This window comes from Berghia stephanieae, chromosome 14, assembly GCF_034508935.2.
Source record: "Berghia stephanieae isolate SIO BIC M18660-M18661 chromosome 14, UCSD_Bste_1.3, whole genome shotgun sequence".
Taxonomy (NCBI): Eukaryota; Metazoa; Mollusca; class Gastropoda; order Nudibranchia; family Aeolidiidae; genus Berghia; species Berghia stephanieae.
The window spans coordinates 21831793-21855737 of record NC_088373.1 but is presented as its reverse complement, the minus strand read 5'-3'; the positions used below and the strand labels follow the sequence as shown (position 1 = coordinate 21855737).

At 40.4% G+C, this 23945-nt stretch overlaps 2 protein-coding genes across 2 annotated transcripts in view; one reads left to right on the top strand and one right to left on the bottom strand.

Annotated features, from left to right (window-relative positions):
- Positions 1-12911, bottom strand: part of LOC144959533 (uncharacterized) — an 18562-nt gene extending 5651 nt beyond the window's left edge. The window contains exon 1 of the mRNA XM_078892149.1: positions 12781-12911. The gene's annotated coding sequence lies outside the window, so the exon portion shown is untranslated. The remainder of the gene's footprint in view (positions 1-12780) is intronic.
- An 8947-nt stretch (positions 12912-21858) lies between these two features.
- LOC144960178 (uncharacterized) overlaps positions 21859-23945 on the top strand; it is a 72352-nt gene continuing 70265 nt past the window's right edge. The window contains exon 1 of the mRNA XM_078893200.1: positions 21859-22059. The gene's annotated coding sequence lies outside the window, so the exon portion shown is untranslated. The remainder of the gene's footprint in view (positions 22060-23945) is intronic.

Here is a 23945-nt window from a genome sequence, read left to right as displayed (position 1 = left end):
TCGTGCTATGGGGAAAAGTTTGATCAAATAAACGCATGACAAAAGATCCAGGATGAAAATACAAATTTAAAGAAATTCTGGCACGAGGAGCTTTGGGAAGGCCTCCCAGAGAATCTTCTTATTTCCGTAAATGAATACCTATTTATTAATAGCCTCTATATATTTTGAGTACAATAATAAAAGAACAGCGATGGAGGCTATTTGGTAACATCTTACATCGAGAAGATGACATCCCAGCCCAAACTACAATGACAGAATATTTCCTTCATGGCAACAAGTATGTAGGGAGACCACCAACATCAATAGTAACTACCCTGAACCAGGATCTTGACAGCCTCAAAACTCTGGCCCAGGACCGTGTCATATTGTGGGCTTATATATTATTAAATCAATGACAGAGTCAACAAACACGTCTTGTCTGCTTGAACATCTAAATAAGAACCGTTTATTATTTCCACTTTTTAATCCACCCAATGTACTCGATTACTATAATATGATAGTATAACCTAATTATGTGACATCTCCCCTTTTAAGTTAAAAATATAATATCTTGGTCTTGATCTTGTAATTTAATCCAAATGAATTCAGCCTACATATCACACACATTCACATATTATTCCTAGTATACGATTATCATTTAATGCCAATTCAAAACAGTCCATCAAATGCCGAATGTTCGAATTTATGAAGATTGTTCAGTTTTCTTGAGTCCCCAAGTCTGCTAGTCAGACAACTTAATTAATCTGCTAATCAGATCGGTTTGATAACCAAACGTACAGGCCATGTTTTATCTATTACAACATTAATATTAACACACATTTGCTGTTACTGTCGGTAACGAGCTGGTCTAATTATTCTTCTCCCACTTCGCGTGACGTATGGTTGGGATGAAGATTGTGTAATAGCATCATTGGCATTATTACCAACGTCTGTTACAGGACAATTGGCTTCACGCTCTTCCTCATTTCTGGGGGAAGGGTCGAGGTTGGAATTATAGCTGTTGTCGTCCCACTCCATTGTGTTGCCAGACGTAGTAGCTAAGGGCCTATTGTGCCTTGTAGGCATCATGTGTCGACGATTTCTTCTTAAAACGGACGTGCCTGTGTCCACTGTGTACGATCTTGGTGTTGGTTGTACGTTTATTATACGACCTGGCGTTGTCCATCCTTTCCTGTCATCCAGTTTGATTAAAACTCGATCCTGTGGTTGCAATGGTGGTAAGTCTCTAGCACCATGCCTTCGGTCGAACTGTGTCTTGTATGCGAATTTGCTGATTTCGTCATTTTGTTGGACAATGTTCGGTCTAATGTGTTGAGGTAGCAGGTTGTCTGGTAAAACTGGAATTGTTGTTCTCAATTCTCTTCCCATGCTAAGCATAGATGGAGTAAATTGCGTCGACGTGTGTTTTGAGTTTCTGTACGCAAGCAACGCAGTGAAAGGGTCTTTTTGACTTAATATTTTTTTTGCTATCTGTACAGCACGTTCTGCTTGTCCATTAGCTTGCGGGTAATGTGGCGAAGTAGTCTGATGCTTGAATCGCCATTCTCTCGAAAATTGCTTAAATTCTCTGCTGCTAAACTGCGGTCCATTGTCTGTGATCAGGATTTCAGGAATTCCGTGGCGTGCAAAGAAACGTTTTAGCTTCAGAATTGTGGTGACGGAACTCTGGTTTGGCAGGTATCCAATTTCAACGTAGCGTGAATAATAGTCGATTAAGACAATGAATGTTTTATTCTTGTGGTAGAATAAATCTGCAGCTGCTTTTTGCCACGCTCTCTCTGGTAGAGGTGTTGGCTTTAGTGTCTCCTTCCTGTTAGTCGGTCTTGCTTCTTCACATTGCTTACAATTTTCGATCATGCTTAGTATTTCCTTGTTGATGTTGGGCCACCACACTGATTGTCTTGCTCGTTCACGGCATTTATTGATTCCTTGGTGCCCCTCGTGTATTTGTTTCAGAACATCCTTTCTCATGCTTTGCGGGATAACAATGCTCTTATCTTTAACTACGAGACCATGAAGTGTACTCAAGCTGCCCCTCTCTTCGTAGTACTTCTTCAAGCTTACAGGTACATTATTTTTGTGTTTCGGCCAACCTTGTTCGATTAGTCCTTTCAGTTGGCTCATTTCACCTTCTTCTTCTGTCTTCTTTCATATGACATCCAAGTCTGCATTCCACTGGTGTGTTTCAATGCTATTTACATACGCAGTAACATCCATTTCCAACGTCTTATCTTCAATCTGGAGTGGCTTTCTCGACAGAGTGTCTGCCAAATGTAAGTCTTTCCCTGGTTTATAGATTGCAATAGGATTAAATCTCATAAGTCTCATCAGTAGCCGTTGACATCTCAGAGGTGTCCGGTCAAGGTCTTTTGTATTTATGAGTGATACGATTGGTTTGTGATCCGTCTCAAGTGTGAACGACTTCAAGCCTATTAAAAATCTCGAAAACTTTTCACACGCCCATACAGCGGCTAACGTTTCCTTCTCTATTTGCGCATATCCTCTTTCTGTAGGAGTAAGCGTTCGAGAGCAGTATGCGACTGGTCGTATTTCGTCTCCATGTTTTTGAAGTAGCGCTTCTCCCATTCCGTATGAGCTACTATCGGCTGTGACAATAGTTGGTTTTAGAGGATCATGGAAAGCAAGCACTGGTGCATTCGTAGTTATCGACTTGACTTTGTTAAGAGCCTCTACTTGTTGAGGTCCCCAGTACCATGTGGCAGTCTTCTTTAGCAAATCATATAAAGGTTTTAAGGTTGTCGATAAAGTTCGGTAAGTGCCTTCCTAGGAAATTGATGATTCCCAGGATACTTTTAAGTTCCGATACATTCTTTGGATCACTTAATTCTTGTACTGCCCTGCTTTTCTCATCATCAGGTGTCATGCCGTCTTTGTTTATTTTAAATCCTAAAAATTTCATTTCTGTCCTCTTAAATTCGCATTTTTCTTTATTTAGTTTCAGACCTTACTTTTCAATTTCTTTAAGAACTTCATGCAATCTTTTGTCATGTTCCTCTTCTGTGCGTCCAAAAATAATGACGTCATCAATAAAACAATCTGAGCCTTCACAGTCTCTTATAAGCTCTTTCATTTTTCTCTGAAAAATCTCACTTGCGCTGGTGATACCAAATGGTAAGACTTTGAAGTAATATCTGCCATAAGGTGTAATAAAAGTTGTTAGTTTTGCGCTCGTTTCCTCTAAGGGTATTTGCCAGAATCCGGAGGCGCAATCAATTCGGCTAAAATACTTTGCTCCTGATAATTTGTGAGCAATGTCATCTACAGTAGGGAGTGTAAATCTTTCTCTTTTGACTGCTTTATTTAACTTAGTCAAATCGACGCAAAGTCGAATTTGATCACTTCCAGGTTTTGGAACAACAATGGGTGCACACCATTCCGTTGGTTCTGTAATTTCTTCAATTTTCCCCATGCTACTCATTCTTTCTAATTCCTTTTTCACCTTTTCCAATAATGGGATTGGTATACGCCTTGGTACCGTTGTTACATGCGGCACTGCATTATCATTTAACTCAATTTTTATGGGTTGTGTTTTCATTATCCCTGTGGCGGCGAAGACAGTTCTAGGAATTTGGATTTCGTTTATTCGGGTTACCAACTTAAGTCTTTCTGAATCCTCGCGGCTCAAGAGGCAATGTGGACTTTCCGTGTCAACAACAAAAATTCTGAGATTATAATGGTTGGTCTTGTACGTGACAGGCTGCACAAAAAATCCGATTGTTTTTAATCTACCTGCGGGACTTTGCAATATATTATCAGTCTCGTGAAGTTTCTTTTTCAAGTTTAAGGTCTTGAAAATGTGTCTTGGCATAATTGATACGTCTGCCCCCGTGTCGATTTTGAAGTTGACAAGCTTGCCGTTGATTGATAATTTCACACTCCACGCAAGTTCACCCCTCTCCTTGTCGCGAACTGACCCTAAGAAGTTGTCCTCTTGTATTTCGGTACCGATACATGTCGCTCCGATATCCTTTGTATTTTTACATCTTCGTGCGAAATGATTTTTCTTTTTACACTTCAAACACATTTTTCTATAAGCCGGACAAGCTCTCGCCTGATGAACTGTTCCGCATCGTCCGCATAACACTGGCTCTCCCCTATCTCTTGTGGACGGGAAATTGTTTTTATTGTTTCTCGGAGTATTTTGATTTCTGAATACTCCTTGTCTCCTGCAATCTATTTGCGCGTTCATTGGCGGTGCTTCCCGGTGCTTTTTCCGTAGGCTCATAGCCTCAACTTCTCTGGTTAAACATTCTGAGTTTTGTTGTTTAATTAATTCGTGGTTTCTCGAAATTTCAATGGCCTTTTCAAGGGTTAAGTCTTCTTTCAATTGAAGCTTCTCACATAGATGTTTATCTTGAATTCCTATGACCAATCTATCTCTTATTTGCGTGTTTCTGTCATTGAAGTTACAGTGTTCTGATAATTCATACAGCGACCTAACAAATTCTTCAATGGATTCGTTGTCCTGTTGATTTCTCTTGTGGAATTTAGCTCTTTCAAAAATAACATTTATCTTTGGGATGAAATATTCCTCAAATTTAGCAAGAACGACATCGTAGTCATCCTTCTCCTCTTCGTTTTCAAATGTAAAAGACTTGAAAATCTTTCCTGCCTCTTGTCCCATTGCGTAGATCAAGGTAGAGACTTGTACTATCCCCTCATCTTTATTTAATTTCGTTGCTAGTCGAAATATAGAAAAACGCTCTTTCCAATCCTGCCATGCAGGCTTTTGAAAATTAAGTTCATTTGGCGGGTTAAACTTAGGCATCCTTTAAATAGTTGAGTGACCTATTTAACCTCGTATGAAGCTGGGACGGGTATGACAAGTATTCAATTAAAAAATATATATTTATCTAATACAAATTACTTAACTGTATAAATATTCCTCTAATGAATGGTAATTCATTTGGGAACAACGTTCACTTCTGACACCATGTCATATTGTGGGCTTATATATTATTAAATCAATGACAGAGTCAACAAACACGTCTTGTCTGCTTGAACATCTCAATAATAACCGTTTATTATTTCCACTTTTTAATCCAACCAATGTACTCGATTACTACAATATGATAGTATAACCGGTGTGTCTTTTTTACGAAACCCGCCGAAACCCGCCGAAACCCGCCGAAACCCGCCGAAACCCGCCGAAACCCGCCGAAACCCGATGAAACCCGACGAATCCCGACAAAGTTATGGGAAGTAGGTGGCTGTGGGGAGTGAACCTAGAACTCAGGGAAGTGTACACCATTGGGGAGTGAACCTGGGACTGGGTTTCGGCGGGTTTCGTAAAAAAGAACCAGTGCTTTTTTACGAAACCCGCCGAAACCCGCCGAAACCCGGCGAAACCCGACAATATACAGCAAAGTTATGGGAAGTAGACAACTGTGGGGAGTGAACCCGAGACTCAGGGAAGTGTACACCAGTCGGGAGTGAACCTGAGACTAAGTTTATCGGCCGGTTTCGGCGGGTTTCGTAAAAAAGAATTAGTGCTTTATTACGAAACCCGCCGAAACCCGCCGAAACCCGACAATATCCGGCAAAGTTATGGGAGTTTGGCAACAGTGGGGGGTGATCCTGGGAGTCAGGGAATTGCACACCAGTGGGGAGTTAACCTGGGACTGTGTAAAAAGGATATCAGTGGGAAATAAACCTGGGACTAAAGGGACATGGATACCATTGAAAGTTGAAGCCGGATATGGGAATTGAGTACCAGAGGAGAATGAACCTGACACTATAGAAGGTGGGCGCCAGTGGGGAGTGAACCTGGGATTCAGGGAATTGCACACCAGTGGGGAGTTAACCTGGGATTGTGTAAAAAGGATATCAGTGGGAAATAAACCTGGGACTAAAGGGAGATGGATACCATTGAAAGTTGAAGCCGGATATGGGAGTTGAGTACCAGAGGAGAATGAACCTGACACTATAGAAGGTGGGCGCCAGTGGGGAGTGAACCTGGGATTCAGGGAATTGCACACCAATTGGGAGTTAACCTTGGACTGTGGGAGATGGATAACTGTGGGTATCCGAGCCGAACTATAGGAGTTGGGTGCCAGAGGAGAATGAACCTGACACTATAGAAGGTGGGCGCCAGTGGGGAGTGAACCTGGGATTCAGGGAATTGCACACCAGTGGGGATTTAACCTGGGAATATGTAAAAAGGATATCAGTGGAAAATAAACCTGGTACTAAAGGGAGATGGATACCATTAAAATTTGAAGCTTGGTATGAGAGTTTGGTACCAGAGGAGAATGAACCTGACACTAAAGGAGGTGGGCGCCAGTGGGGAGTGAACCTGGGACTATGTAAAAAGGATATCAGTGGGAAATAAACCTGGGACTAAAGGGAGATGAATACCATTGAAAGTTGAAGCCGGATATGAGAGTTTGGTACCAGAGGAGAATGAACCTGACACTATAGGAGGTGGCGCCAGTGGGGAGTGAACCTGGGACTATGTAAAAAGGATATGAGTGGGAAATAAACCTGGGACTAAAGGGAGATGAATACCATTGAAAGTTGAAGCCGGATATGAGAGTTTGGTACCAGAGGAGAATGAACCTGACACTATAGGAGGTGGGCGCCAGTGGGGAGTGAACCTGGGACTATGTAAAAAGGATATGAGTGGGAAATAAACCTGGGACTAAAGGGAGATGAATACCATTGAAAGTTGAAGCCGGATATGAGAGTTTGGTACCAGAGGAGAATGAACCTGACACTATAGGAGGTGGGCGCCAGTGGGGAGTGAACCTGGGACTATGTAAAAAGGATATCAGTGGGAAATAAACCTGGGACTAAAGAGAGATGAATACCATTGAAAGTTGAAGCCGGATATGAGAGTTTGGTACCAGAGGAGAATGAACCTGACACTATAGGAGATGGGCGCCCGTGTGGAGTGAACCTGGGACTCAGGGAAGTGCACACCAATTTGGAGTTAACCTGGGACTGTGGGAGATGGATAACTGTGGGTATCCGAGCCGAACTATAGGAGTTGGCTACCAGAGGAGAATAAACCTGACACTATAAAAGGTGGGCGCCAGTGGGAGTGAACCTGGGAGTCAGGGAATTGCACACCAGTGGGGATTTAACCTGGGAATATGTAAAAAGGATATCAGTGGAAAATAAACCTGGTACTAAAGGGAGATGGATACCATTAAAATTTGAAGCTTGGTATGAGAGTTTGGTACCAGAGGAGAATGAACCTGACACTAAAGGAGGTGGGCGCCAGTGGGGAGTGAACCTGGGACTATGTAAAAAGGATATCAGTGGGAAATAAACCTGGGACTAAAGGGAGATGAATACCATTGAAAGTTGAAGCTGGATATGAGAGTTTGGTACCAGAGGAGAATGAACCTGACACTATAGGAGGTGGGCGCCAGTGGGGAGTGAACCTGGGACTATGTAAAAAGGATATGAGTGGGAAATAAACCTGGGACTAAAGGGAGAAGGATACCATTGAAAGTTGAAGCCGGATATGGGAGTTGAGTACCAGAGGAGAATGAACCTGACACTATAGGAGATGGGCGCCAGTGTGGAGTGAACCTGGACTCAGGGAAGTGCACACCAATTTGGAGTTAACCTGGGACTGTGGGAGATGGATAACTGTGGGTATCCGAGCCGAACTATAGGAGTTGGCTACCAGAGGAGAATAAACCTGACACTATAAAAGGTGGGCGCCAGTGGGGAGTGAACCTGGGAGTCAGGGAATTGCACACCAGTGGGGAGTTAACCTGTGAATATCTAAAAAAGAATATCCGTGGGAAATAAATCCGGCTTCAACTCCCAATGGTATCCATCTCCCTTTAGTCCCAGATTTATTTCCTACTGATATCCTTTATACATATTCCCAGGTTAACTCCCCACTGGTGTGCAATTCCCTGACTCCCAGGTTCACTCCCCACTGGCGCCCACCTTTTATAGTGTCAGGTTTATTCTCCTCTGGTAGCCAACTCCTATAGTTCGGCTCGGATACCCACAGTTATCCATCTCCCACAGTCCCAGGTTAACTCCAAATTGGTGTGCACTTCCCTGAGTCCCAGGTTCACTCCACACTGGCGCCCATCTCCTATAGTGTCAGGTTCATTCTCCTCTGGTACTCAACTCCCATATCCGGCTTCAACTTTCAATGGTATCCTTCTCCCTTTAGTCCCAGGTTTATTTCCCACTCATATCCTTTTTACATAGTCCCAGGTTCACTCCCCACTGGCGCCCACCTCCTATAGTGTCAGGTTCATTCTCCTCTGGTACCAAACTCTCATATCCAGCTTCAACTTTCAATGGTATTCATCTCCCTTTAGTCCCAGGTTTATTTCCCACTCATATCCTTTTTACATAGTCCCAGGTTCACTCCCCACTGGCGCCCACCTCCTATAGTGTCAGGTTCATTCTCCTCTGGTACCAAACTCTCATATCCGGCTTCAACTTTCAATGGTATTCATCTCCCTTTAGTCCCAGGTTTATTTCCCACTGATATCCTTTTTACATAGTCCCAGGTTCACTCCCCACTGCGCCCACCTCTATAGTGTCAGGTTTCTCTCTCCTCTGGTACCCAACTACCAAATCCGGCTTTAACTCCCAATGGTATCCACCTCCCTTTAGTCCCAGATTTATTTCCTACTGATATCCTTTTTACATAGTCCCAGGTTCACTCCCCACTGGCGCCCACCTCCTATAGTGTCAGGTTCATTCTCCTCTGGTACCAAACTCTCATATCCGGCTTCAACTTTCAATGGTATTCATCTCCCTTTAGTCCCAGGTTTATTTCCCACTCATATCCTTTTTACATAGTCCCAGGTTCACTCCCCACTGGCGCCCACCTCCTATAGTGTCAGGTTCATTCTCCTCTGGTACCAAACTCTCATATCCGGCTTCAACTTTCAATGGTATTCATCTCCCTTTAGTCCCAGGTTTATTTCCCACTGATATCCTTTTTACATAGTCCCAGGTTCACTCCCCACTGGCGCCCACCTCCTTTAGTGTCAGGTTCATTCTCCTCTGGTACCAAACTCTCATACCAAGCTTCAAATTTTAATGGTATCCATCTCCCTTTAGTACCAGGTTTATTTTCCACTGATATCCTTTTTACATATTCCCAGGTTAAATCCCCACTGGTGTGCAATTCCCTGAATCCCAGGTTCACTCCCCACTGGCGCCCACCTTCTATAGTGTCAGGTTCATTCTCCTCTGGCACCCAACTCCTATAGTTCGGCTCGGATACCCACAGTTATCCATCTCCCACAGTCCAAGGTTAACTCCCAATTGGTGTGCAATTCCCTGAATCCCAGGTTCACTCCCCACTGGCGCCCACCTTCTATAGTGTCAGGTTCATTCTCCTCTGGTACTCAACTCCCATATCCGGCTTCAACTTTCAATGGTATCCATCTCCCTTTAGTCCCAGGTTTATTTCCCACTGATATCCTTTTTACACAGTCCCAGGTTAACTCCCCACTGGTGTGCAATTCCCTGACTCCCAGGATCACCCCCCACTGTTGCCAAACTCCCATAACTTTGCCGGATATTGTCGGGTTTCGGCGGGTTTCGGCGGGTTTCGTAATAAAGCACTAATTCTTTTTTACGAAACCCGCCGAAACCGGCCGATAAACTTAGTCTCAGGTTCACTCCCGACTGGTGTACACTTCCCTGAGTCTCGGGTTCACTCCCCACAGTTGTCTACTTCCCATAACTTTGCTGTATATTGTCGGGTTTCGCCGGGTTTCGGCGGGTTTCGTAAAAAAGCACTGGTTCTTTTTTACGAAACCCGCCGAAACCCAGTCCCAGGTTCACTCCCCAATGGTGTACACTTCCCTGAGTTCTAGGTTCACTCCCCACAGCCACCTACTTCCCATAACTTTGTCGGGATTCGTCGGGTTTCATCGGGTTTCGGCGGGTTTCGGCGGGTTTCGGCGGGTTTCGGCGGGTTTCGGCGGGTTTCGGCGGGTTTCGTAAAAAAGACACACCCTAGTATAAGCTAATTATGTGACAGACCGTGACCAATGGAAACAATTAACAACATAGATGGAGAGACGAGCTATGCTTATCGACCATGACTGAATCACACAATTCTCAGCAAGCGTCATTCGGACTGCGAAGCTTACTTCTACTACTACTACTACTACTACTACTACTACTACTACTACTACTACTACTACTACTACTACTACTACTACTACTACTACTAGAGAGGTGAGCCGGTGTTACCAATACTTAGCTTCTATACCAGGACAAATCATTCGTTTGGACAGAAAAATAAATAAAAAACTTACCGCTAACCGTCAAAAGCAGTTTAGATTTGAAGATGCATTTGTTTTCTATGAAAAAACATTCGGTACTAGACAAGCCTTGATGAATTTCAAAAGTTGTGTTTGAAATTATATCCTAAATATTTTCATGGTTCATTCCTCGCGATATCGTGTGGGTTTCCGTCTGTTACTACGTCTGGTGCCGGTGCAGTGCAAGCAAAACAAAGGTTTTTAAAAAAGTTTATTGAGAAAAAGATGCGGAAAAAAGTGTCCCTAGATAGGTATGCAATTTGGTGCATTAGTGCAGTAAAAATTGGTGCGCAAAATTAGTTCGTAGCGGATGCGAGACTGTGTGTGTGTGTGTGTGTGTGTCAGTGTGTGCGTGTGTATGTGTGAGTGTGTGTGTGTGTGTCTCTTTCTCTTTTTGGGGGGAGTGCCTACGTACACGGTAACGGGCATCTAGCCTCAGGATCTACGTACACGTAAACTGGTTTACCTTTGCAACACAAGCAATAGATGGTCCTCGCTGTCGTGACCGCGCGCGCTCGTGTGTGTGTGTGTGTTATTTTTTAAAAAATCAAAACAATTTTAACCATTAATGGCGAGATTCCATTTTACACTCCCCAAGCCTAAACTCCAGATCTTAGTCTTAATGTTATCATTAAAAGACAAGCTTTGCGATTTATAGTTTAATTGAAGCCCGAGTCTAAATATACTCTTACTACTGCTCTCTTGGTGGAAACGATTTATTCTGCATAAGCAATTTGGAGAAAAAAATCAGTGTCACTGTAAAAGGTTAAAATTTCACGAAATACGCACCGTGAACACCGCTGTAACAATCCTTTGATCTACGTCATCAGGCAACCCATTATTTCTTTCATCTTTTCCCCATTCCCCCTTACTATCCCCCCCCCCCCCCCCTCCCATTCCCCCGCCCATCTCTCTCTCCTCTCTCTCTCTCTCTCTCTCTCTCTCCTCTCTCTCTCTCTCCTCTCTCTCTCTCTCTCTCTCTCTCTCTCTCTCTCTCTTCTCTTGTCATAGTGTTATCCCTCCCCTTCCCATCTCATTGTAAAATGAAAACGTTCTGCTGTTTGCAGTTACAAGTATGATTGTTTTGTTTTTTCTCTCTCACTAGGCATTTGAAAAAAAAACAAAAACCTGAAAAAAAACAAAAAAAACAACTTAACCTTTTAAAGGCGAATATCAATCTTACTTGGACCAAAAATAAAATCTTACCGTTTTCATCAAAGGACAAAAAACAAAATACAATTTAAAAACATGAGCTTTTATATAGGCAATATCCACCCAACGTGCTCAAAGCGCTTTTTATCAATATTCTTACTGCTCTTATGTGGAAACGTTTTTGTTTTTCTGCCCTAAAAAATAATATAAATGAAGACTATTATTTGAAAACAAAAAAATCAGTATCACTGGCAAAGGGTTAATTGCAGTACTCCTGCATCCTGTGAGACTCCTACGGCACTTGCTAATCATAAAAAGGGAAATAGCAGCAACCAACAATACTAAGGTGAAAAAAAAATGAAAAAAAAGGTGGGGGGGGGGGGGGGGGAGAGCAAACCCAGTAGCAATGCAACCTTTTAGCGGCGAAATTCGATCTTTGACCTAACACCAAATCTTCTATCATCAAAAGACAAGTAACGGCAAAACGATTATAGACAATTGAAGTCCGAGTTGCGATAGTCTGACTGCTCTCTTGGTGGAAACGATAATAAAGATAAAAGCAAACTATTATCTAAAAGCAAAATATTAGCTTCGCTGTTAAGGGGTTAAGAACACCTGCAACTGCCAGTATCCTTGAGATGCTCTACGTCACCTCTACGTCACCAAGGTCACCAAGCGACACTTTCGTCGGCATGCACCCCCCCCCCCCTCCACTCTTTCAAGGTGGTGGTCGCGGCGGATAAAAAAGGCCTTTTTCTCTTTCATTCAATCAACTGGTCTGCTGGTGGACCCTAGGCCTCTCTACAAGTACAAGAAATAATACTCACTTTTTTTCTGCTCCAACGAAAATATCTACCCCCCACCGGTCTAATTATTTGTAGCAGACGTCAAATTTCTCAAAACGGTCACGTGACACTGTAAAAACAACACAGGAAGTCCATGAAAGCTTATTTACGGCATTTCCTTTGAACCGTGTAAACAACAAAATTTCGTTTTCATTCGACTCAACGGGTCAGATTGGCCGGTATTTTTTTAACGAACTAAAGTTCTGAAAAATCAAAATGTTTCTTAGAAAGTTGAAAGATGCTAGTTTTTGAAACAGAGGTAGGTTTTTTAAAAAAATCTTTATATTTTACGTGAATGCATGCTCAAGGCGAGTTGGACGTGCAGCGGAGGTTGGTAGGCCAAAGGCCCACCTCTCTACTACTACTACTACTACTACTACTACTACTACTACTACTACTACTACTACTACTACTACTACTACTACTACTACTACTACTACTACTATATATTTTGATACATTTTAAAGAATATCAAAGCATCATTACAGCTCAATTACCTTTTCACGTTAAAACTTAAAGAACTCTCAATGATCTTCCTTTTGCCTTTGCAACTAAATGCTGATTTAGAACGCCTACAATTTGTCGAATTGGATGCAAATAGTCAATAAAGGTGTGTGTGATGTTGGAGAGTTCTGTAGAGTGCTGTCAAGTGCGGATATGCTTTGCTTTTTGGATTTTCTCCCCAAAAATCTTATTAGACTTTCAAATATTCGATTCGTTAAAATCGACGTGCACGTATTTACAGGTCTGGTAACCCAATTCCTAATGGGCTCATTGTTGTAATGGGAATCTCAAAAAAAAAAAAATTTTTTTTAATGCGCAAAATATTGTTCATTATATATATTTAAATGGATTGATGTCATTGTTATGCGCCTAGAGCTTTATTGTATAGAGGATTGGGCGTAATATAAATAAATTTAATCATTATTATTATTATTGTTATTATTATTATTATTATTATTATTATTATTATTATTATTATTATTATTATTATTATTATTATTATTATTATTATTTTTTTTTTTAATTTTTTATTATCATTATTATCATTATTATTATTATTATTATTATTATTATTATTATTATTATTATTATTATTATTATTATTATTATTATTATTATTACTTATTATTATTATTATTATTATTATTATTATTATTATTATTATTATCATTATTATTATTATTATTATTTATTATTATTATTATTATTATTATTATTATTATTATTATTATTATCATTATTATTATTATTACTACACTACTCGTTTAGAGCTCAAAAAGCCCGAGGAACCCGAGTCTATCCCGGTCTCTTTTCCGTGAAACGAACGCAATTGCTCGCTACCCTTCGAATAGGACTAGGTACAAGTCTATCGGAAAGTACTTTCCACCAGATCTAATAGATCCAGCTATCCAATGACCCCTGGATGGACAGGTGTGTTTGTGTGTGTGTGTGTGGGGGGGGGGGGGGAAGGAAGGGGGTGTCAGAAAATAAAATCTCGACTTCAACGGGGATTGAACTTTTCCGTTTCCTTATGAGCGTGGGCTCTACCAAATGGCTACCGGGACATCAGTGCATTTTATTTAAAAAATAGTCCTTCGTGGCCATTCGTCCCATGGAGCCGGAGTGATACGGACAATAGTAATTGCTTGCTATCCTTTGGATAGGACGCTAGTCTATCGCAAAGTACAGTACTTTCCACCAAATCTAACAGACCCAGCTTCCCATTCACTGCTGGATGGCGGACAATAGTAATTGCTTGCTATCCTTTGGATAGGACGCTAGTCTATCGCAAAGTACAGTACTTTCCACCAAATCTAACAGACCCAGCTTCCCATTCACTGCTGGATGGACAGAGCGAAGGGAGTGGGGTGGGGGCGGGGGGGGGGGGGTGTCACTAAAAAATATCGACTGCACGCCGGATCGATCTCGGTCCCTTTGCGTGAGCAGGTACATTTTATTTGGAATGTTTAAATTAAATGTTCACCATTTGAATCTTTCTCAATTTTATACCGTTAGGAGGAGGTGGGTTACATATTTTTTTTTTTGGTATGTTATCATTCATTTATCATCGTCATAGTTATCGATTTCCCGGCTTGACCGATAAGGAGAAATAATTAATGAGGCCGAGGCCTTCACGCCTAAAATAAATTAGGCCGGCGAGATAAATCTAAATAATGATATGATGATGATAAAGATAACAGTTGTAGTAGATAATGATGAATCAAAGATAACATAGAACAGACAATGAATGTAGCTGCCATCATCATAGGCAGAGATAATATGTGACCCATCGTCTCAAAACGGTATTAGGTCGGAACGAACCAGATGCTTAAAAACCGAATTAAATGTTAAAACTGGTCAAAAATATAAATATAAATTGTTGGCATTAGCACTCTAAGATATGGTATCCATCCTCCTCAATAAAAGATATATAAACTCAGCACAAATCTGATATTTCTGGCTGTAAATTCAATTTTCAACATCTTAACCAACCTGACTTGATACCGTTTTGAGGCGAAGGGTCACATATCCAATGGTCAGGTATGCTGGTTACTGGTCAATTAATTAATTAAGGCCATACGATCGGTCAGCCAATCAACGAAAGGTCAATGAACAGAATACCAAGTAAAAAAATTTAAAAACTTGAGCTTTTATATAGGGCAAAATCCATTAAACGTGCTCAAACCAGAGCTTTGCAGGGGGTGTCCCCCTGACCAAAAGCAACACGTAACACGTAGAACGAGACATGACGCCTGTTAGGGGATATGACAATTTTTTTCCGACTGAGACAACATTGTTAACGACCATGTACTCATTTTACACCTGAGTACGCTGAGAGAATGTCAGTAAAGAGTTTTTTCCAAGGACTCAACTATGCGCCAAGCGAGCGAGGCTCGAACCCAGGACTCTTCCGATTCGAAAGCGAGTGTCATACCACAAGACCACATAGCCGACTTTGGTTGCGTTTGTGTTTTGTAGTCTGCTGGAACAACTACAAAAGACTTCAAACTTCTACGTCATGGCACAAGACTGAAGGGCTAGAGCTCAGATGGTCGCTGGTTCGGATAAGTAAGTAAGTATTGAGGAGAATGGGTAAAGACCGAAACGTCGTTTGTTTTGTGTTGTTCCCTTATATATGAGTCACATTTACTCCCTTTATCTTTCTCTCCAAAGACTGCTAAAAAGCCAAATTTCATATTTTTGATCAGTTTGGCTTTAATTTGAGTTTCTAGAATTTGGATATTCGCGGCATAATACCGCTTTGAGGGGGTGGGGGTTCGGGGAGGGGGGGGGGGGGGGTGGATAAAGAATACAGCTCTATGAAGCGCATTAAGAATTAAGAACGCCACTACCACATTATCTCATCCATCTGTAGTGTTTCTTTCATCCTGTTTACTGATAACGGGGAAACCCGAAACGTCCATGTTATCTGTTTTTGTATATTAAGTTGAAGCTTACATTTAATTTCACATTGTTATTATTTCTTTGAGCTTCGAGCAGCAAGATTTACATTAAGAATTGTAAAACATTTGAATTTTTTTATTTATTATAAACTTGACCTTTTTTAATAGCGCAATATCCACTAACTATGCTCAAAGGGCTTTACAAGGGGTCACTGGCAAATAGCTCACGTAACATATAAGACGAGAAATGACGCCTGTTAGGCGATATTACAATTTTCTTTCCGACACAGACAACGCTTTTTATGGTCAGGCAAACCATCCAACACACGAGTACGATGAAAGGATGTGAGTAAAGGGCCTTTTCCAAGGACTCAACTATGCACTGCTCAAAACGGGGCTCGAACCCATGACCTTCCGATCCGAAGTCGAGTGTCTTTCTACAAGACTCCATAGTTGCACTCAAATTAATGCGCTATTTGATAGTGTGTTTTAGTCAATTTGTAATGATAACACAATTTTCAACCAAATAGGGTTCCACAGTCGTGACGTCACTTCCGTCGTAATGACACATCGTAACTTAATAACTGGTTCTAAACTATCGAAACAATGGCGGGAGCCCTTTTGAAATAATTCTCCAACGAGCATAAAAGTGTATCCAGAGGATAAAAACATTATAAATCTGATCATGTTTTGACCTTTATACATTATGATCAAATGACATTATGTGAAAAAGTTCTAGTCAGCACGAAGAATCAAAAGTACCGATTTTCTTTGTTTAAAATCAATCTGCTCGTTGCTGGGCGGACGTGACATCAGACTATTGAATGTCAATGTCAAGCACCTCACATGAAAGTAGGGGGAGTGAAAAAGTGCTGACCTTACTCTGGAACTTTCTGAGTCGAAGTCCACGCGTGTTCCGACCACTTCACTCAACAACAACGACCTTGACATTGACAATCTGACAAAAGGACACGTGAGATAAATTCCGATGATGTGTCGGAATTTTGAGTAGTTTGTTTGTTTGCTTGTTTGTTCTAATCGTGTCACTCTCGAGTTTCAAATAAGACAACACAGTAGATTTAACATACAAGATATCCATCGAGACTTATTTTCTCTCCATACCAACTACAGATAGTGTGCGTTTGGATAAGAAGCTCACAACATTGCCACCCGGAAGTATAACGAACCAACAGACAAAACTCTATGTAACCATGAATTTTTACAGTCTGGATGATACAGTTTAGTGAGAATTAATCATAAACGTGGATGGCAAAATACAATAACAAAGACCTGAATGACGTCAACTTCGATCTATCTATAGGAAAATCGTCACATTCTTTGCGATACAACCAACATTTTTCTTATTCAAATTTCTCTTGTACATCAAAAAATTTAAAGACAATGAACAGCGAATTGTAGAGCATGTTTTGCTGAAGAAATTGTGTATCGCAAGAAATTACTGATATTGTGTTTGAGTGATAAAAAATCTATCTTTGTGTTAGTTGGGTGTGAAGTTTTGGGGAAAATCCTGAAAATGGTAAGGAGAGAGTTAAAAGTTGCCTTTTGGCGTGATAATAAATCATACGCGTAATAACAGCGCGACCATTTAAAAAATTGAGCTTTTATATAGGGCAATATCCATTAATCGTGCTCAAAGCGCTTTACATGGGGTCTCCAGCCAACAGCAACACTTAACATGTAGGCCAGGACATGTTAGGACGCCTGTTAGGCGATATTACACATTTTCGGACAGAGATAAGGCTGTAAACCGCCATGCACTAATTTTACACCCGAATAAGGTGAGAGAATGTGAGTAAAGAGTCTCTTCCAAGGACGGCTATGCGACACTCAAATTGAGACACAAATCCTGGACTTCCGATCCGAAGGCGAGCGTCATACCACTAGTCCACTTTCTTAAGAAAGAATCAATCTATTGCATTGAAACAACACAACTTGAGAACAGCAATAGGATTCAATAGTCTGATGTCACGTCCGCGCAGCAACCAGCAGCTTGGATCTAAACAAAGAAAATCGGTCCTTTTTATTATACATGCTGGCGAGAAATTTTTACATGTCATGCAATCAGAATGTATAAAAGTCAAAACATGATCAGATTTATAATGTTTTTCTCCTCTGGATACACTTTTATGCTCGTCGGAGAAGTATTTCATAAGGGCGTCCGCCATAGTTCCGATAGTTTAGAATCAGTTACTAAGTTACTATGCGTCATTACGAGGGAAGTGACGTCACGAATGTTGAAGCCTTCTGTCTTGACTTTTAGAGAAAATCATGATCTTCACTTTACCATGCAAACATTATATATATATATATATATATATATATATATATATATATATATATATATATATATATATATATATATATATATATATATATAAAACGCCCGTTGGACATCTCATTGTTGTATAAATCTATTGACAATCCCCAACAACTTATTAACTGTACTTTACACAATCTATAGTATATATCAGGGCTGCCAGATGGCAAGAGTTCCTCGTTTCCAATGTTAATTTATTTTTAAAATGAGCTTCATATAGCGCAATATCCACTAAATGTGCTCAAAGCGTTTTACAAGGAGTCCCTGGTCAACAGCAACATTTAACATGTAGGACGGGACATGACGCCTGTAAGGCGATATTACTATTTTTCGGACAAAGACAACGCTGTTAACGACCAGGTACTCATTTTTCACCTGAGTTCGGTGAGAGAATGTGAGTAAAGAGACTTTTCCAAGGACTCAACTTTGCGCCGAGGCGAGGCTTCCGATCCGAAAGCGAGTGTCATACCACTAGACCACATAGCCGCACAATGTTGACATCAAAACTGGCCAAATGGAACATCACGTGGATTTCGATCAAAATAACGCTGAGCTTATCAAAAAAGAAATAATAATAATAAAACAACAGGAAACAAGAAATAGAAACAAAGCTGAGACTGCTTTAAAGTCTCAAGGTTTAGACAATTTTGACATGTCGTAGGCTACTCCTTCAGAGCCATAAAACCCACCGAGTTTATCCCTATTTCAATAGCACGAAACGGACGATAGAAATTGCTTGCTATCCTTTAGATATGACGCCAGTCTATCGTAAATTACATTCCGCCACATCTAATAAACCCAGCACCCTACTCACTGCTGGGTGGACAAGGGAGTGTGTGTGTGGGGGGGGGGGGGGGCATAAAAATATATCGAGTTTACTTAGATTTATCTCGGTCTCTTTGCTTGTGAAGTGAGTGCTCTACCAACTGAGCTATCGGGACCAGCTTTTGTCATATTGAGTGTCATTTTAATAGATCGATAAATGACATAAACGTTCTATGTACAAAAAGAATATAAAAGCGTTTCTCTGGAGACTGTCAGTTAAGACGAGAGCTTCCTGTATGAAGTAGAGATAGGCCGTGCGAGGCAAGTCCAAGGACGTTCGTTCTCTTTGATGTGGATGTCCGTACAATAAGTATATTGAGTCTGGTCAAGGACAGCATAGCACAGAAATAGACCCTTCTTGAAGAAATAGGAAAATCAATGACACATTCTGTTAGAGTTTATATTATGTGAGAGGGCGAAACAAATGGAGGTGGTGGTGATGATGATGATGATGATGATGATGATGATGATGATGATGATGATGACGATGATCATAATTGTGAGTAAAGAGCCTATTAGTGTTAGACTCTAGTTGGGTGTGAAGTAGCCATCGTTAAGTTATAGCCTGACACTGAAACTAAAAAAGACTGGCATTTTGACGTCATTATTTGGTTTTTGCACCGCCTTGTGAGTTGTCGTTAGTAGAGCTCAAGGAAACAAGTTATTTCATTGGTTGAACTATTGAATACAACTCACGATTTGTTTTCTTTTGTGGCCTAAGACTGGCCTTTTGACGTCATTTTTTGGGTCAATGTCAGGCTATAAGTTAACAATCGCTACGGTTTTCGTGTCAGGCAATAAGTTAACCATGGCTAGTCTCTAGGAACTGCTCTCAATTTAATGAGAGACAGTAATTTGTTTCTTGTACTTTGTTTTGTTTTGTTTTGTTTCAAGCCTTAAAAATCATACAATTCCCTCTTTTATTAAAGCCATTTCAATTTTTACTTCAGTCTCAATTATCTTTATCAAGTTGTGCGGCTATGTTGTCTTTGTGGTATGACACTCGAATTCGGATCGGGAGGTCGTGGGTTCGAGCCTCGCTCGGCGCATAGTCGAGTCCTTGAAAAGGGCTCTTTACTCACATTCTCCCCCCCCCCCCCCCGTACTCAGGTATAAAATGAGTACTTGGCCTTTAACAGCGCTGTTTCTGTCGGAAAAAAAAGATAATATCGCCCAAAAGGCGTCATGTCTTGTTCTTCATGTTACCTCTTGCTGTTGGTCAGGGACCCTTTGTAGAACGTTTAGTGGGTATTGCGCTATATAAAAACTCAATTTATTTATTTAAGTTCATTTCGTCATATATAATATGTAATATGTAAAAAATATGTTGACGAGGTGGGTAAAATTTATTCTTCAATGTTCTCTCACAAGTATTATAAAACAAATAGCTTAAACAGTCGTGACGTCACTTTACTCGTGATGACTGACGCAGATTAACTTAGCAACTAGTTCTAATCTATCGTAACAAGTGCGGACGCCCTTATGAAATACTTCTCCGACGAGCATAAAAGTGTATCCAGAGGAGAAAGACATTATAAATCTGATCATGTTTTGACTTTTATACAGTCTGATCACATGGCATGTGAACAAGTTCTAGCCAGCATGAAGAATAAAAATTACCGATTTTCTTTGTTTAGAGCCAAGCAGCTCGTTGCTGGACGGACGTGACGTCAGACTATTGAATGCAATGTGTATTACGTAATGACGCTATGCCTTTTTTTAGTTCTAGATGTATATGACTCATCATTTTCAGGTTTCGGCAAATATTTCAGTTTTTCATTTACACAAAGGCTTATAATAATGGTTACAATGCGGTCCTTGAGATGTCACGTCGTTTAAATGGAACACACCCATAAAGTCAACACTTGTTTCCCTTCCCTTGTGCGGTTATGTGTAGATTCTTAGCCAAGTGCATTCTATCTATAGATAGTTCGAGGATGACGTAACTCAGGTCTTTGTTATTGTTTTTTGCCATCCACGTTTATGAGTAATGCTCACTGAACTCTTTTAACCCGACTATAAACGTTCATGGATACACACAGTTTTGTGTGTTGGTCCGTTATACTTCCGGATGGCAATGTTATGAGCTTCTTAGCCAAGCGCATACTATCTATCGATAGTTCGAAGTTGACGTGACTCAGGTCTTTGTTATTGTTTCCAGCCAGCAATTTTTATAAGTAGTTCTCACTAAATTTGTATTAATCAGACTATAAACATTTAAGGTTACACATAGTTTTGCGTGTTGGAAAGTTTTATAGATGTTGTGCGCTTGGCTAAGAATCTCGCAACATTGCCATCCGGAAATATTACTGTCCAACACACAAAACTATGTGTAATCTTAAACATTTATAGTCTGGTTAATACAGTTTAGTGAGAATTACTCATAAACATGGATGACAAAAAAATAATAACAAAGACCTGAGTGACGTCAACCTCGTTCTATCTATAGAAATTGACGTCACTCAGGCCTTTGTTATTGTTTTTGACGGTTACGCATAGTTCTGTGTGTTAGTCCGTTGTATTTCCGGATGGCAATGTTGTGAGTTTCTTAGCCAAGGGCACAGTATCTAAATCCGGATAACTAAACGCATAGCAACAATAAACGATTAATACGTCTTGATTTTAAGCGGACTGACTGCCTTGTATTTAAACCCTTCTCCTATTTTAATAGCCAATATCATCATCATCATCATCATCAACAACAACGTCAAGGTCTAACAAGCGTCCACTGTCCACCGTCCACCCACCTCAACTATTGATATATCAAATTGATTTTATCTAGCTAATCAATCAATCATTGACCCTTGACCGCTACATGCTCTTCTCAACCCCCCCCCCCCCCCCCTCCCCCCCCCCCCCCCTCCCCCCTCCCCCCCCTCTCTCTCTCTCTCTCTCTCTCTCTCTCTCTCTCTCTCTCTCTCTCTCTCTCTCTCTCTCTCTCTCTCTCTCTCTCTCTCTCTCTCCCACGACTGATATAAAAATAAAACACCGCCATATCTTCCTCTAGTCATAACCGGGTGGTCAATCTACCCGGAACGGTCCTTCCTTGCATATTTTGGTGGATACAACAGTTAGGTCGATAGATCAATCGATAGAGTGCCTGCCTTGCCTTGCCTCTGTGTATTATTTCTTTTTGAAAATAATAAGACAGTGGTTAAGCAGGCGTCTATCATTTATTTCGTAGTTCATCTACTGGAACACTAAAGGTAAGAATACATTTTTTTAACTCTCTCCTTACCAACCATAGGAAAATCGTCACATTCCTTACGATCCAACCAGCACTTTTATCATTCAGATTTCTTTTGTAAATCACAACATTGAAAGACAAATATTTTATTTTAGCTATAAAAACGTGACACTGTGTTTGTAGAGTTCATTTTGATGATCAGTATTATGCATAGAATGTATTTGTTGCTTTTCGGTTTTAGTAATAAAAAGCTATTTTGTATGAAGTTTTGGGGAAAAATTATGAAAATGGCTGGTTAACGTAAATTTTTAATATATTAATTTTGTTTCTTTTCTTGCCGATTTGTAACTGACCGTCTAAAAACGCGGTATTATAAAATAAATAAAATTCACTTTAGTCATCCCATAGGCGAAATTTGTCTCTAGGGAAGATATTATAAGTTTGTTTGTTTTTTATTTAAGCGTATTGTGTCGATAATGTTGTGAATGTTTACAAAGTGTTGGGCGAACTGATTCGGCTGTTTGGCATCCCTGACAGTGGCTATGGCGAGACGCATTTGTTATATATAGAATGAAGTTGACGTCACTCAAGTCTTTGTTATTGTGTTGCTTTTTATATATATATATATTTTTTTTTTTTGCCATCCACGTTTATGAGTAATTCTCATTACACTGTATTAACCAGACTATAAACGTTCAAGGTATACACAGTTTTTTGTGTTGGTCCGTTATACTTCCGGATGGCAATGTTGTGAGCTTCTTAGCCAAGCGCATACTATCTATACTGATATGACATTCTATATGGACTACCAAAAACATGTGATTAAAGATTAGAACATGAATTTAGGCAGTATGCGCTTTGTAAAGAAACTCACAACATTGCAATCCGGAAGTATAACGGATCAACAAACAAAACGATGTGTAACCATGAACATTTAAAGTCTAGTTAACACAGTTTAGTGAGAATTACTCATAAATATGGATGGCAAAAACAATAACAAAGACCTGAGTGACTTCATCTTTGTTTTATCTATAGATTGTTCGAAGTTTACGTCACTCGGGTCTTTGTTGTTGTTTTTTGCCATCCGCGTTTATGAGTAATTCTCACTAAACTGTATTAACCAGACTATAAACGTTTATGGTTACACATGTGTTTGTGTGTTGGTCCGTTATATTTCGTTGGCGTTGTTGTGAGCTCCTTAGCCAAGCGCATACTATCTATAGTTCGCTGAATGTTTACAAATTGTGGGGCGAACTGACTCGGCTGTTTGGCATGCCCTGAAAGTGGCTATGGCAATGACGTATTTGATATATACTGATATGACAGATATGAGCTGAATACCAAAACCACGTGATTAAAGATTAGACCATGAATAGAAACAAAGACGAGTTCACGCACTATCTATATTGACCGATATATTTGTGTGTGCAGCAAATCGAATTCTTCGAAAACGCATAGTCTGACGTAGCCATCGTCAAATGGATTCAATAGTCTGATGTCACGCCGCTCGGCAACGGCGGCCATCTTTGTTCTAAACAAAGAAAATCATTACTTTTTATTATTCTTCAAGCTGGCTAGAACTTTTCATATGTCTTGTGACCAAAATATATAAAAGTCAAAACATTATCAAATGTATGTTTTTTTTCCCCCTGGATACATTTATGCTCGCCGGAGAAATATTTCATACGGGCGTCCGCCATTGTTCTGATAGTTAAGAGCCAGTGTTGCTAAGTTACCATGAGTCATTAGGAAGGAAGTGACGTTACGTTACGACTATTGAATCCTTTTCACGGCCGAAAACAGACCAACAAATGACGTCAAAAGACAAGTCATTGGCCACAAAAAAAATAAAAAAAATAAAGAAAACAAATCGTGAGTTGTATTCAATAGTTCAACCAATGGGAC